Below are 13,554 nucleotides of genomic sequence, written 5' to 3'. Positions count from 1 at the left end.
GGTCTTCATGCAAGCCCCTTTCCGCAGAGGCATATCTAGGGAAAACATAGCCCGGTGCAAAATCTGAGGCCCCTTCCGCACATGCAAAATAATGCGTTTTCAAACCACTTTCACAACTGTTTGCAAGTAGATTTTGCCTTTCCGCACAGCTTCAAAGAGCATTGAAAGCAGTTTGAAAGTGCATTATTCTGCATGTGCGGAATGAGCCAGAGCTCCTCCCTCCCAGTATGGATGGCTGCCCTCCCTCACCACAACCAAACAACTTTTTTTGCACCAGGGCTTGAAGTCAGTGTATGGCCCCGGGGGGAAGGAAGAGGAGCGTGGGGGGCGTTTTTGTACCCCCTACATGACTAAATGGCTGCAGCCTGGGGACATTTGATCCCATATGTCCCCCTGGGCAATACACCCCTGCCTTTCAGTCATTGTGTTTCTGGTGTTTCTATTGCTTGGGAGAGCATGCTACACGTGACCATCTTGAGACATGCAACCGCTGTTTGGTCTGAATTGGGCAACAGGCATATAGTCTAGCTTCTGTGCAAGCACATTTCCTGAACAAGAGTTTCCCTCCTTGTGCAGACCATCAGCTTGGCATCACTAGTGAATGGTGTGTGTCTCTTTTGTGGAATTCCTGTCTGTCCTGAAAGCCTTGCATTTTATGCCTCCTTCACCTTGCAGAATTCACCCCCCCTCACAAATACCCTGCAATTGTAGTTAATATACCCCCTAATTAAAATGACTGCATACTTATTGCATCCAAAGAAGTGGGCTTTTGTTTACAAAAGCTGGAAGGAAAGCTGGGGAGTTTTTGGTCTGTCCTACATAACAGTGCTTTCCTGTGCTCTCTCCACTGTTGCTAAGGCTACCTATGCAGCACAGTAGCAACGGGGCAAGTTTCCCCCATATTTTTCCTGCCCCATGGCAGCCATACTCTCTCCTCTGCACCACCCAGTCACTTTTACTGGTGATTTTTCGATCAGTAGCTGACATATTGACATGTTGTTATATCAACACACCAGTGAGCAGTTAATCCCCCTCCCTCCCCAAAAGTCCACCTGGTGGCATGAGGGGTGGGTGGGAGATGTCTGATAAAGGGACTGGAGAAGGTCAACTATCCAATGTGGGGGGGGGGAGGCGCAGGGAAATTCAGACTTTCCCGTTCATACGGCAGCCGGCCCCAACTTTGCTGCAATCTTTCCCAAACCATCACAACAAAACAGGAAGGATGGGAGAAATTCGGGAGGTGCACAAAAACATGATGCTGCTGTGTGGAAGAAACCCCCTCTCAATAGCTCCACCTGGGGACAAAACGACCTTTGGGCTGTGACAAGGTTTCTCTGTGCCGCAACAGAACCAGGGCTACTGTTCTAAGCCTACATACTGCGTGGGATTCGAACCTGAGACCTTCTGCATGCAAAAGAAGGTGCTTGCCACTGAGTCACAATTCCTCTTCTCTCACCACCAGGTACGTAGCGCGTGGTGAGGTCTGCTGCCTTTTCTGTCAAGGGACCAGTCCTCTGGAAGGGGCCCTTTAATGAAGTTTGCAGGGCTGGCTTTCTGGGTTTTTAAAAAGACTGGCTGTAATGGATAGTTTTACCTTTGGTTTCATCTGTGACATTTACCATGTAACTATTTTTTTCTTTAGCAAGCGATTGCTGTCGGCCACTTTAAGCATAAGGAAAAGCAGGATCTATTTGTTTATGTATATAAAAAAGGGAAATAAGAATGTTAAAGTTAATCATTGAAGGCCAGAACGAAGCTTAGCTTTCGTCCCGTTGATCACAGGGAACGAAGGATGCCATTCCCGGTTTCCCCGGCCACCCAAAGCCATGGACTCCTGCGAAAAAATCCCGGGGTTTTTCCAAGGCAGCTCCGGAAAAGACCTTGTAGGGACGGCGATCTTAAGCCGATGCGCGACAGGCTTTTAAAAATCCTTCTGCGGAGCTCTGGATTGGCTCGCCCCGTGAAGGGGTGGGGGAAGTGGTCCTCTGACAGCTCCCGGGGTGTGCCCGCGCCGGTCCTGGCACAGATGCCCCAGACGCCCCCCCCTCGTGCATCAAGCAAGGAGTGGCGCTGCACGAGCCAGGGGAGGGCCGGAAAGGAAAGAGGCGGCGTTTGGGCTCCGCGGCATCCCGCCAGCGGAAGGGTCAGCCGGGGAAATCCACGCGCGCAGCAGTCCAAGCCCAGCAGCGGCTCCTGCAGCCGGAGCGAAGCCGGCGGGAAGCGTCCGGCGAGCTGCGCCAGGCAGGCGGAGGTGGGTTGCGCGGTCTCTGGCGCAGGTTGCGCGCGGCTGGCCTGCGCTGGCCGAGAGGGAAGGGGGCGTGCGTTGCCCCCCGGCCGAGGGCACTGGCCCATGCGGGAGGCTGGACGGTGGGGGGCGCAGCGCAGGGTCGCCCGGCCCGGCAGACGTGCTGGGGGGCGGGTGCACAAAGGCGATTGCGAGAGGATGCGTTTGGTTGGTTGGGGGGGTCTTTTCAAGGGGTGTGTGTGTTGTGGTCCAGCAGAGCTCTTGCAACTGCAGCGTGTCCGGGGGCGGGGGGAGCGAGGAAGGATGGAGAGCTGTAATTTTCCGGAGTCTTTTGCAACCGCACGGCTGGGCTGGGGAAGGGGGGGCGTGTGTTGGAAGGAACAGGTTCACGTCCCTCCCTCCGGGGCCTGTGGCTTTTTCATGCTCGGGCGTGCATGCGAAAAGGCACCCCCAGCCACACGCGCGCGCGCGCATCCCGGCGGCACGGCCCTGCCCCCCCCCCCGGTCAGGCATCGCTCGCTGCTGCTTGCGGGGGGCTGCAACTGGGCGCCCTCGGCTGGGATCGGGTGCAAATGCGACGTTGGTTGCTTCTCTGGGGATCCGGGAGGAAACACCCCCCCCCTCCCCAAGAGACAGCCGTGCCAGGGCAGGAAAGCTCTGCTGTCGCCGGCTCTTCCGCAGCGGAGACAAAGGGGATCCTGCAAACGCGCGCACGGAAAGCAGCAGGCTGGGTTCCGGGCTCCGGCTCTTCTCCTGGCCCTCCCTGGCCACTGTGGCCAGGCACCTGGAACCGGCCCCCTCCAGCCTGGCCAACAGCAAGTCCTGCGGGACACCTGCCCGCCGTCTTCGATGCCCTTTCTCTCACCCCTCGCCCACTCTTGCATGCCGCTCCTATTCCTCTCCACCGCCGCTGAGGACCCCTGCGCAGGACCACCTCTTGCAGACAGCCACACCGGGAGAGGGTCTCCAGCACTAAAAACCGGACTGCTCTCTCTGGCCCAGCAGGCCAGCTGGAAAGTCAGTCCAAAGTCAGAAGGGCCGAGAGAACGAGGCCTTTTTTTTTGCTCTGGATTATCAGGCATACCTCACACATATTATCCCCCTCCCTTAGTTCAAGGTCACAATTGCCTGCTCTGGCTGGCAGTAGTAGCTGTTAGGGAAGGTACCATCAGCTGTCGGCCATGATGTTTAAATAGAACTTCCATGTTCAGGTGCAGTGTATCACACACACACACACACACTTGCTTTATAGCAGGGGTAGGGAACCTGCGGCTCTCCAGATGTTCAGGAACTACAATTCCCATCAGCCCCTGCCAGCATGGCCAATTGGCCATGCTGATAGGGGCTGATGGGAATTGTAGTTCCTGAACATCTGGAGAGCCGCAGGTTCCCTACCCCTGCTTTATAGGGTACCAGATTTTTGGTCTGTCAAGGCCACTGTTGACTACTCTGACTGGCAGCAGTTCTTCAGGGCCTTGGAGAGAGAGATTTTTCACACCACCTCATAGCTGGGGATGCTGGGGATCAAACCTAGGACCTTCTGCATGCAAGATAGATGCTCTGCCACGCAGCCATGGCTTCTCCCAAAAGCTGGGTCTTCCTCTCTTGTATTAGTTGGGAGTTCAGGCAAGGAAGGTGGGGACCCAATGAACACATAAAGCTGCCTAATATCAAATCAGACTATTGGTTGATCAACAGCAGTGCTGCGTACTCTGATTGGCAGGAGCACTTTGGGGTTTGTTATGGAGGTTTTTCAGGTCACCTTCTACCTGACTCTTTTAACTGGAGATGGAAACATAGAACTGAAAGGGAACACAAGGGTCATCTAGTCCAACCCCCTGACATAATGCTGGAAATTCACATCTGCCTCCCCACTCTTCCAGTGGACAGGTGTCCAGAATTGAAGCCAGGGCCTTCTGCATGTAAGCAGGTGTTGTGCCACTGAGCCCTAAATGAAGGTGCCTTATACGGAACCAAACCCGGGGTTGCTGTTGGGCCTGTTGAGGAAGCCCATGTGTATCCCCAGGAGCATGTGGGAATTCTCCAGGTAGCACCCTGGGATAATGTCAGATTTGGAGAATCGTGTCTTGAGAAAGACTGCGGCCATGACCATGGTCCTAATTGGCCACTGCATGTGTGGGATTTGAGGAGAAGTACCAACTCTTGTGTAATTATATCTAACACAGGTTAAGGAACGGATCCAACTCTGTAATGTGTGAAGAGAGAACAGAGTTTATTAAGACCAGCGCTGTCTACCTAGATAGGCAGCAGCTCTTCAAGGTCTCAGATGGAACTCTTTCCCATCACCTCCTATCTGTTCCTTGAAAATGGAAATGCTAGAGATCGAACTAGGGATCTTCTGTATGCCAAAGTCACTTTCTGGTTGTTCCTTTGAGGCACGGACCCAAAGGACAGTCATTTCCGCTTCTTCCAAAACTCACAGATCCGGAAATTGGCCTCTCCCACCCTCAGAAATTCTGTTTTCCTGAATCAATGGTTGACTTGGAAGGAGATGACAGGTCTCTTTAGCAGTGGGGGTGGTGAGGAGGGAAGGGGAAGGGGTTACTATGACTACTCCTGCACACTGTTTCCCCCCAGCTGTTAGCAGAAGTGAATGTTCTTTCTTTCTCTTCCTCCCTCTGTGTAGGTGTCTGTTTTTGGCTCACAGGAAATACAGTTCACAAGTTTCAAAAAGGCTGCCCCCAAGACATTGGGTTGTGGTGCGATAAGTACACCCTCATTCTCTGCTGATGTTTGGGAGAATTCTGGGGTTTATTTCTAGTGCTATGCTGCTTCCGTAAAACTGCCCTCAATAATTGACCACCTGTACAACTTAGATTGCTTCCATGTGTCAAAGATGCTCTGATGCAAAATCCAACACACCTACTGCCCCAAAGCTACCAGCAACAATGTAAACAGGAGACAATAAAGTACAGATTTAAGTGTGTGAATGCATACAGTGTATATGCACACAACTTTCAAGTACAAACCATATCCAGAGGGGACTAAGCACCCCACATACTTCACAATAAACATTCTACAAGGAAAAAAGCAATAATGTGTCTGGACAGTCTCTGGTTCTCCGATGTACACACATCCATTGCTGCTGCAAATGCGGAGATGGTGACAGAGCAATGGCTAAATTTTTTTTTCAGAAAAAGCAGGCCAAAAGCGTTGTGATGGGGGGGAGCACAGGGGAATTGACATCTGTAAAATGGCACTGTTGGTGTGAGGCTCGGCAATATATACTTTCCCATCCACATGGTGTGCAAACCCCCTCGGACTGCAGTTTTTCTGGAAAAATGTATAGAAAGGCAGTGGCGGGAATATTGCAGCAGTTAGGTGGGGGAAAGCCAGTATAGTACAGAAGTGGAGTATGTGCAGATTCTCGGAAAAAGACGGCTTCCAGTTTGGAAGCCGAGGAGCAGTGGAACTGCCGTGTAGATCTTGTCTTAATAGTTCTTTAAAGATATGCAGTTTGGGGTTGAGAGCCAGCATGATGCGGTGGACAGAGTGTCAGACTAGGGGCCCTTCCGCACATGCAGAATAATGCACTTTCAATGCACTTTGCAGCTGGATTTTACTGAGTGGAATAGCAAAATCCACTTGCAAATAATTGTGAAAGTGGATTGAAAGTGCATTATTCTGCATGTGCGGAAGGGGCCATGGACCTGGGAGACCTTGGTCTGAATGCCCCACTCTGCCATGGAAGCTTCTGGGTGACCCTTGGCCAATCTCACCCTCTCAACCTAACCTACTTCACAGGATTGTTGTGAGGATGAAATAGGGGAGAGGAAAATGATGAAAATGTTTTTGGTCCCTGTTGAGGTGAAAAAGGCTGGGTATAAATGAAGTAAACAATAAACAATTCTGGTGCAGGAGTTAGGCTTGGGCTCAAACCTCCACAACAGCAAGAATGACCTCGGTCTTTTTATCTCTCACTTTATCTCTCAGCATAATTTACCTGGCAGGGCTGTTGTGGAACTAGAAGAACAGTGGGTATACAGGAAAGGCCTAGATAAAAATAAGATAGAATGAATGTGTGGAGGTAGCAGACCTGGAGTCACACACCTGGATTGTGACTTCCACATTCAGAGGTTACACCTGTGACTGTCTCCATGCAATTAGGAACTGATTTTTCAGTGATCCCAAATTGCACATTTAATATTTTTGGCTTTGTTTGCTTATTTCTGGCTCCTGGTGTTTTTTAAGAACATAAGAAAGAGCCTGCTGGATCAGACCAGAGTCCATCTAGCCCAGCACTCTGCTACTCGCAGTGGCCCACCAGGTGCCTTTGGGAGCTCACATGCAGGATGTGAAAGCAATGGCCTTTTCTCTCATTCTGACTTGTTCCATTCTTTGGAAGCATCTTTGAGAACAAGGCTGGGCAAAATGATAAGACCGTAGCAGATCATCCTTGTTTGGGTTGGGGGGGGAACCATGTCTCCAGGTGGGGCATGGAGAGAGCAATCATGAACAGCTTGGTTCAGAACTGGCCTTTCGTCATTTTGTTCCTTCATTTGGTGTGAATGTGGGGGTGGTTAAAACTCCAGCTTCTCTGATACAATTGCTTGAGTTCCAGATGGGAGAAAATATTATTCTGTCGCAGCAAAAAATTAAAAAAGGAATATTGTGGCAATTTATAAAGATTAACAAAAAATTCCAGCATCACATTTGATGAGTCAGAGCTAATCTCTTGAGATGTGCTGGAGTGTTCATCCTTAAGGCAGATACTTTAGGCCAGGAGTTGTCATTGGGATCTGGTGCCCACTGACACCTTTCTTGGCTCCCACCAGCGTGGTGTAATAGTTAAGAGTAGGTGCACTCCAATCTGGAGAACCGGGTTTGATTCCCCGCTCTGCCACTTTAGCTGTGGAGGCTTATCTGGTGAACCAGATTAGCTTGTGCACTCCCAACACATGCCAGCTGGATGACATTGGGCTAGTCACAGTTCTTCGGAGTTCTTGCAGCACCACCCATCTCACAGGGTGTTTGTTGTGGGGTGGGTAGGTGAGGGAAAGGAGATTGTAAGCCCCTTTGAGCCTCCTTACAGGAAAGAAAGGGAGGATATAAATCCATAATTCCTCCTCCTCCTCTTCTCCTTCTTGTAGTGCTTAGCTGCTGACGTGTTTGGATTGGCATTGATATAAATCCAAACTCCTCCTCCTCCTCCTCTGAGTGTTTTTATAAAGTAGGTGGGACCAGGTGGGACTTTTGCCCAACAAAGTTTCTGATGATTAGATTGGCTTTGCAGATTTTTTAAAATGTGGCTTACCAGGAGCTGCCACTCCAGCACAAGGACGTTCACTGTGTAAGAGAACATAAGCAATGGCAGCAATTTTATGACAGTGTTCACCACACTGAGTCAGAATTCCAAAGGTGCCCACAGTCTCGTAACCTTTGAATTAGGCAAACAGGCAATGTGGTGTAGTAGTTAATAATGGTGGACCACTAATCTGGAGATCCAGGTTTGATTCCCCACTCCTTCATATGAATAGCGGACTTTTATCTGGTGAACTGAATTTGTTTCCCTGGTCCTCCACATGAAGCCTGCTGTGTCACCTTGAGCTGATGATAGTTCTTTAAAACTCTCTCAGCCACACATATCTCACAAGGTGTCTGCTGCAGGTAGAGGAAGGGTTTGTAAGCTGCTTTGAGACTCCTTACAGGAGAGAAAAACAGTAAAAATCCAAACTCTTCTTCTTAATGGATGAATACTTGATGCATATGATGAAGTAAGCTTGACTCACAAAAACGTATACCAGAATACATTTTAAACTGTTCCAAAACTCCTTTTTTATGTAACTGTTTTAGTTTATACCATTCTTGGGTATTACAAGTTTTTGTTGTGATCTGTCGTTATTTACTGTTGTTTTTTAGTTTATACTGTGTTTGATCTTTGATATTTTTAGACTTTGTCACTCCATGTGAGACCTATTATAGAAAAGTAGGATAAAATATTCTAAATAAAGGGTACTGAAGATATTTTCAAATGGCTAAAAACAAATTGAAATTATTTATTCCTTGCAAAAAGCATCACAGGAATCTATCAGTGGCATTTTTAATGCCACCTTTCTTCCAGGAGCTCAAAATGACGTAGGTGGTTCTGACTCCTACATTTTATTGTCACAACAAATCTATGAGGTAGACTGAGTTGAGAGATAATAACTGTCTCCCAAGGGAATTGAACCCATTTTTCCCTGTGCTTAGTCTGCTTTATTGAGGCAGACTCTAATTTGGTGAACCAGATGTGTTTCCCCACTCTTCCACATGTAGCCTGCTGGGTGACATTGGGTTAGTCACAGTTCATCACAACTCTCTCAGCCCCACCTACCTTACAAGGTGTCTGTTGTGCGGAGAGGAACCGAAGGAGTTTGTAAGCTGCTTTGAGATGTCTTACATTTGAGAAAAGCGGACTGTGAATTCAAACTATCCTAGGTTAGACCTGCAGCCTCTCAGAGGCTCAGGGAATTACACCCCATCAGTTTCGTCAGCATGGCCAATTGGCCACGCTGGTAGGGGCCGATGGGAAACTGTAGGGTTCCCAAACATCTGGAGAGCCGCAGGTTCCCACCCCTGTTCTAGGCCAGGTGGGAACCTCTGCGGCTCTCAGATGTTCAGGGCTACAATTCCCATCAGCCTCTGTCCCAGCATGGCCAATTGGCCATGCTGGTGGCTGATGGGGAGTGTGGACTCAACATCTGAGACCGGGATTCTATTCTAGGCATTGTACCATTCAAATCGTCTGAAGGGGCTAAGCAAATTTTCTTGTTGTAAGCTGGTTTGGCATTGCTCCAGACACACACATTTACCAGTCTCAATCAAATATAAAGAAGAAGAAGAGTTTGGATTTATACCCCACCTTTCTCTCCTGTAAGGAGACTCAAGGTGGCTTACAAGCACCTTTCCCTTCCACTCCCCAAAACAGACACCTTGTGAGGGAGGTGGGGCTGAAAGAGCTCCAAAGAACTGTGACTAGCCCAAGATCACCCAACAGGAATGTAGGAATGCAGAAACACATCTGGCTAACCAGATAAGCCTCTGCCACTCAGGTGGAGGAGTGGGGAATCAACCCCCATTCTCCAGTTTGGAATCCACCTGCTCTTAACCACTACACCACGCTGGCTCTCAACACCACACTGGTTCTCAATATGGACCATTAAATGATAAGACGCTGCATATGCTCAGAGCTATGCTTTTTAAAATTTGCCTTCCAGAACCCATTGCAGGGAAAGAGAGCACATGAGCAGTACATATGTTCAGTTGTGTCCCATACTAGGATGCACAGTGTTAATCTCTCTAGAACTGGGTTACCAACTGACCAGAAAGAAATGTACTGCCCTGTGCCTGTTGCTTTAACAGGTGCTTGATGTTCAGAAATTAGCAGGTGATGCTAATATCTGCACATGAAGCCCCCTGAAAGGCAAAGGCAAAGAAGGCTTAATTTGAAATGCTGGCCCTGCTGTGGAAAAAATTCCCATGGAGATCCAGGAAGCAGGAACACCCGTGCACCTTATAAGGCTCTATGAATTGGAAGCAGCACGTGGGGAAGAGATCTGGCTCAGAGGTAGAGAAGGACCCAGATTCGGTCCATGGCATCTTCACATAGAAGGAGATGTTAGAGGCCTCCCCCTGAGGCCCCTTGAGAGCGTGGAGAATACTACCATGGAAGACCAAGAGTATAAGGCAGCTTTATGTATCCATGTGATGAAATGAAGGTTCTATGTATTGTTGAAGACTTTCACGGCTGGAATCGCTAGGATGTTGTGGTTTTTCCGGGCTGTATGGCCGTGTTCCAGTAGTATTTTTTCCTGACGTTCTGCCTGCATCTGTGGCTGGCATCTTCAGAGGATCCTCGGAAATGCCATCCACAGATGCAGGCGAAACATCAGAAGAAAATGCTACTGGAACACGGCCACACAACCTGGAAAAACCCACAACACCCTAAATGAAGGTTCAGTCTGGAAAGAGGACAGTTTCCATGTTGGACTGCAGTTCCTGCACACAAAACTACATGGACCTTCAGAGTGTTACTGATTCACAGGTGTGCATGCGTATAAATTGTTCGTTTTATGTGTTTTATATAGATCAATATCCATTTTAAAGCTTGCTTTAACGTTTTTATTGTTTGCTACCTTAGGAACTTTAAGCTGAGTCGAAAGGTGGCTTTTTAAATGAATAAATAAAGGGTGACTTTTGTCTGGCAATTCATCTGCCAGGCAGCTCCCTTGTGCATGTATTCTGCAGGCATGCGCCTGAACTGAAACATGTGCCCCATTCAGAAATGCTGTTCTGTACCTGCTGGTTGTACTCAGGAAATCGGTCCCCGAGTACAGAATGTAGCATTTGAAGCAACCCCCGCATTCCCTGCCAAGACATTGCTTTGATTATTGAAGTATTGTAAAGGCATCTGGGAAGTGTGGGCTACTAGACTATTGAATGGATCCATGGGGGTGGGATTCACCTCTGCAGCTCAACACAGATCCTCTTGTGAAAGGACTCGTGATGCATGGAGTTAATGTAATATAACCTTTCATAGCGCTTGTCAAGTAGAGAGTGCGCCAAAAACCTCGCGGTATCCCTGGAGATAACAATCAGGTATTTCAAACATATGCTTGCGTTTGTGATGCCCCGAGATTTTTTTAGACATTCAGACTGGCAAGGAGAATACTGGAGGGCAGTCCAGTTGCCAAAATCCTCACTTCTGCAGCACTGAGCATACTGTGTTGTTTTCGACCCAGCAATTAGCCCTTCTCAAACATTCTGATTTGTTCAGGGGTTTGGGTCAGGCTGATAGATCTGTCTGTTCATTCCAGTGAATTAGAAGCTCTCTTCATGTTACAGTGAACGCACATACATCCTGTGTGTACATGAGCCCGTGCATGTTCACTTAAAAGGTGAAACAAGCAATGATTCTTGGAGAAATGTGGGTTTTCAGTTGCATGTTGGGCTATTGCTTCAAGGGGCATGGAGTTTATTGAGAGAGGCAGTGTGGTGTAGTGGTTAAGAGTGGTGTCATCCCACATTGGGTGATAAGAGCTGAGTTACCACAATGCCCAGGATTCTTAGCATAAGGCTTGCTGCCAGGTCCAAAGTTCTAGGCTAGGATCTGCCAGAAATGCCCCCCTAAAGGGCAGCTCCACTCATTGTGTATTCAGAATCACATTGGGTACAAGCAGTGGTGGGATTCAAGTAATTTAACAACCAGTTCCGGTGGTGGGATTCAAATAATGTAACAACTGATTGTTTACAAGCACCATTTTAACAACTGGTTCTGCCGAAGTGGTGCAAACCGGCTGAATCCCACCACTGGCAAGGACTTGATGGGATCCAGTATGGCAGGGCATTTTTCTGCTCTCGTTTGCCTCAGCATGTGTTCTAGGTTTGCAGTTTGGTGGCATCCTCGACGGAAGTGCTGATTGGCCATGCAGTCTATGCAACCCTTTCAACCAGCATTGCCAGATGTTTGACAAACTGTGTGCATCTGCAGACTCACATAGCCTCACTGCAAGTTTCCCATCTAGTGATTCCTGTGCTGCTCTTTCCCACCCTCACAGATAGTATGTTAAAATAATTCACAGTGGTTCACTTAGCAAATGATCTGCAATACCCCCGTGTCCCTTAAGGCTGCCTTGCTTGGTAACTGCTAATGCCAAAAACAAGCAAACTGTTTAAATATGTATATTCCTGAAACTGCTTCATGGGAAGTGCCGTTTCCCTTCCCGTGTGAATCAAATTCTGGTTAGAAGTTTGTTCCAGTAACAAAAGATTTCTCTTGGGGCAACACGGCTATGTGCTTGGCCTATCATGTCTGCATGATTCAGCATTATTTTTAAAAGGGAGACTGTTCAGATAGGAATATTTTGCACATGTACTTTCTTGCATGGCTTAGTGGGAGTTGTGGTGATTCTCTATAATTCCTTAGGCAACCATGTGACAAAACCATCAAATGACGTGGCAGAGACTTTTTCTGATTGGCTGCCCTCATGCCATGGATCCACACTGGCTTAGTGGAAGGATTGATCGACTAGGATCCGGGAAACCCCAGTTCAAATTCCCAGTCTTTTATGGAAAGTTGGTGGGTGACTTTGGGCCAGGCATACATTTCCAGCCTCACCTAACCTCAGAGGATAAAATGGAGAGCAATGTGAGCCACTTGGAGTCCTCTGGGAAAATAAGAGGGACATAAATGAAGCAAATAAGTGACCTTGTAGTATATAAAGCAACGTATGCAGCGAGGCCAGCAGGAATGGCCACTCATCATGGCTTTTGCGTGAAATGTCAAACAAACATACAAGCAGTTCACTGAGGGGCCCAAATCACTACATAGATAACTACTTTGATCGTGGTTAGTTTGAATATTGATCTGGGTCATATTAAGACTGACTGGGCTGAAGCCTAGGGCCCCCACAAGCATTACGGGCCCACCAATGTATGTATGTATTTATTTTGCTGAGGCACTGTTACCAGATTAAATGAAACTGCCCCTGGGCTTTGACCTTTCTGAGAGCTGTTGACTGAGCAAGTGTGTGAGGCGGTTGAGAGCAAGTCGCAAGGCCACTCATACTCAGCCAGGGGCAGAGCGAGGGGGAATGGTGCCCTGGAACGCCCCCGCCACACACACACACTGGTGCATGCCCAGGGCATCCCACCTCCCCTCCCTGTTGGCGCTACACCACTGTACTCAGCTGAAGTTAGTTTTGAGTTAGTGGGCGGGGGGACCGTGGGCCAATGGCATTCTAATGTTGGAGTTGTGACATCCAGTGATTCCATGCCACCTCCTCCCTTATTACACCTCCATGAGCAATACAGTCTAGTCACGCTCTTGATCACATGTGAGTGAATAAAATTGTGAGCAAAATTCTTCAGGGGACCCTCAAAATGGATGTATGGCTACGTACTGTGGTCTGGTACGTACCTACCATACCAGGGTCAGGCTGTCAGCTGTAGTGGGGTGAAAGATTGAAGTACCAGAGGGGGGCTGTAATACCTGAAAGCCTATGGGCTCAGCCATGGGTTAATACAGCCCTGATATTGATCACGGTCATTTTGAAGTTCACAGTATCCTGCCAGAAATTAAAAGGGGGCAGGGATCAAGCTTGAGCATGCCACAACGTTAGAAGCTATAGGTCTGGGAAGCACATGTTCCTTCTGACTGTATTCCATAGGAACCTTTCCTAGTTTATACCACCCATTCCTGATAAATCACCATGTTTTGTCCTATTTTTGCCTTTGAGGGATGCCAGGGTTAAAATATTCGTTGTGATTTGTTATACTTCAAGGTGCCGTGCCTTCTGCAGCATGTGAAC

At 48.4% G+C, this 13,554-nt stretch overlaps 1 protein-coding gene across 2 annotated transcripts in view; it reads left to right on the top strand.

The window, feature by feature from the left end:
* Nucleotides 1-1,877: 1,877 nt before the first annotated feature.
* Nucleotides 1,878-13,554, top strand: part of FGR (FGR proto-oncogene, Src family tyrosine kinase) — a 74,135-nt gene continuing 62,458 nt past the window's right edge. The window contains exon 1 of one of the 2 annotated variants that reach the window (XM_048500758.1): nt 1,878-2,251. The gene's annotated coding sequence lies outside the window, so the exon portion shown is untranslated. The remainder of the gene's footprint in view (nt 2,252-13,554) is intronic. The other variant, XM_048500760.1, reaches the window with a different exon arrangement.

The sequence above is a fragment of the Sphaerodactylus townsendi genome, linkage group LG06 (genome assembly GCF_021028975.2).
Source record: "Sphaerodactylus townsendi isolate TG3544 linkage group LG06, MPM_Stown_v2.3, whole genome shotgun sequence".
In the NCBI taxonomy this organism is placed as follows: Eukaryota; Metazoa; Chordata; class Lepidosauria; order Squamata; family Sphaerodactylidae; genus Sphaerodactylus; species Sphaerodactylus townsendi.
This window is presented reverse-complemented; position numbering and strand designations above follow the sequence as displayed.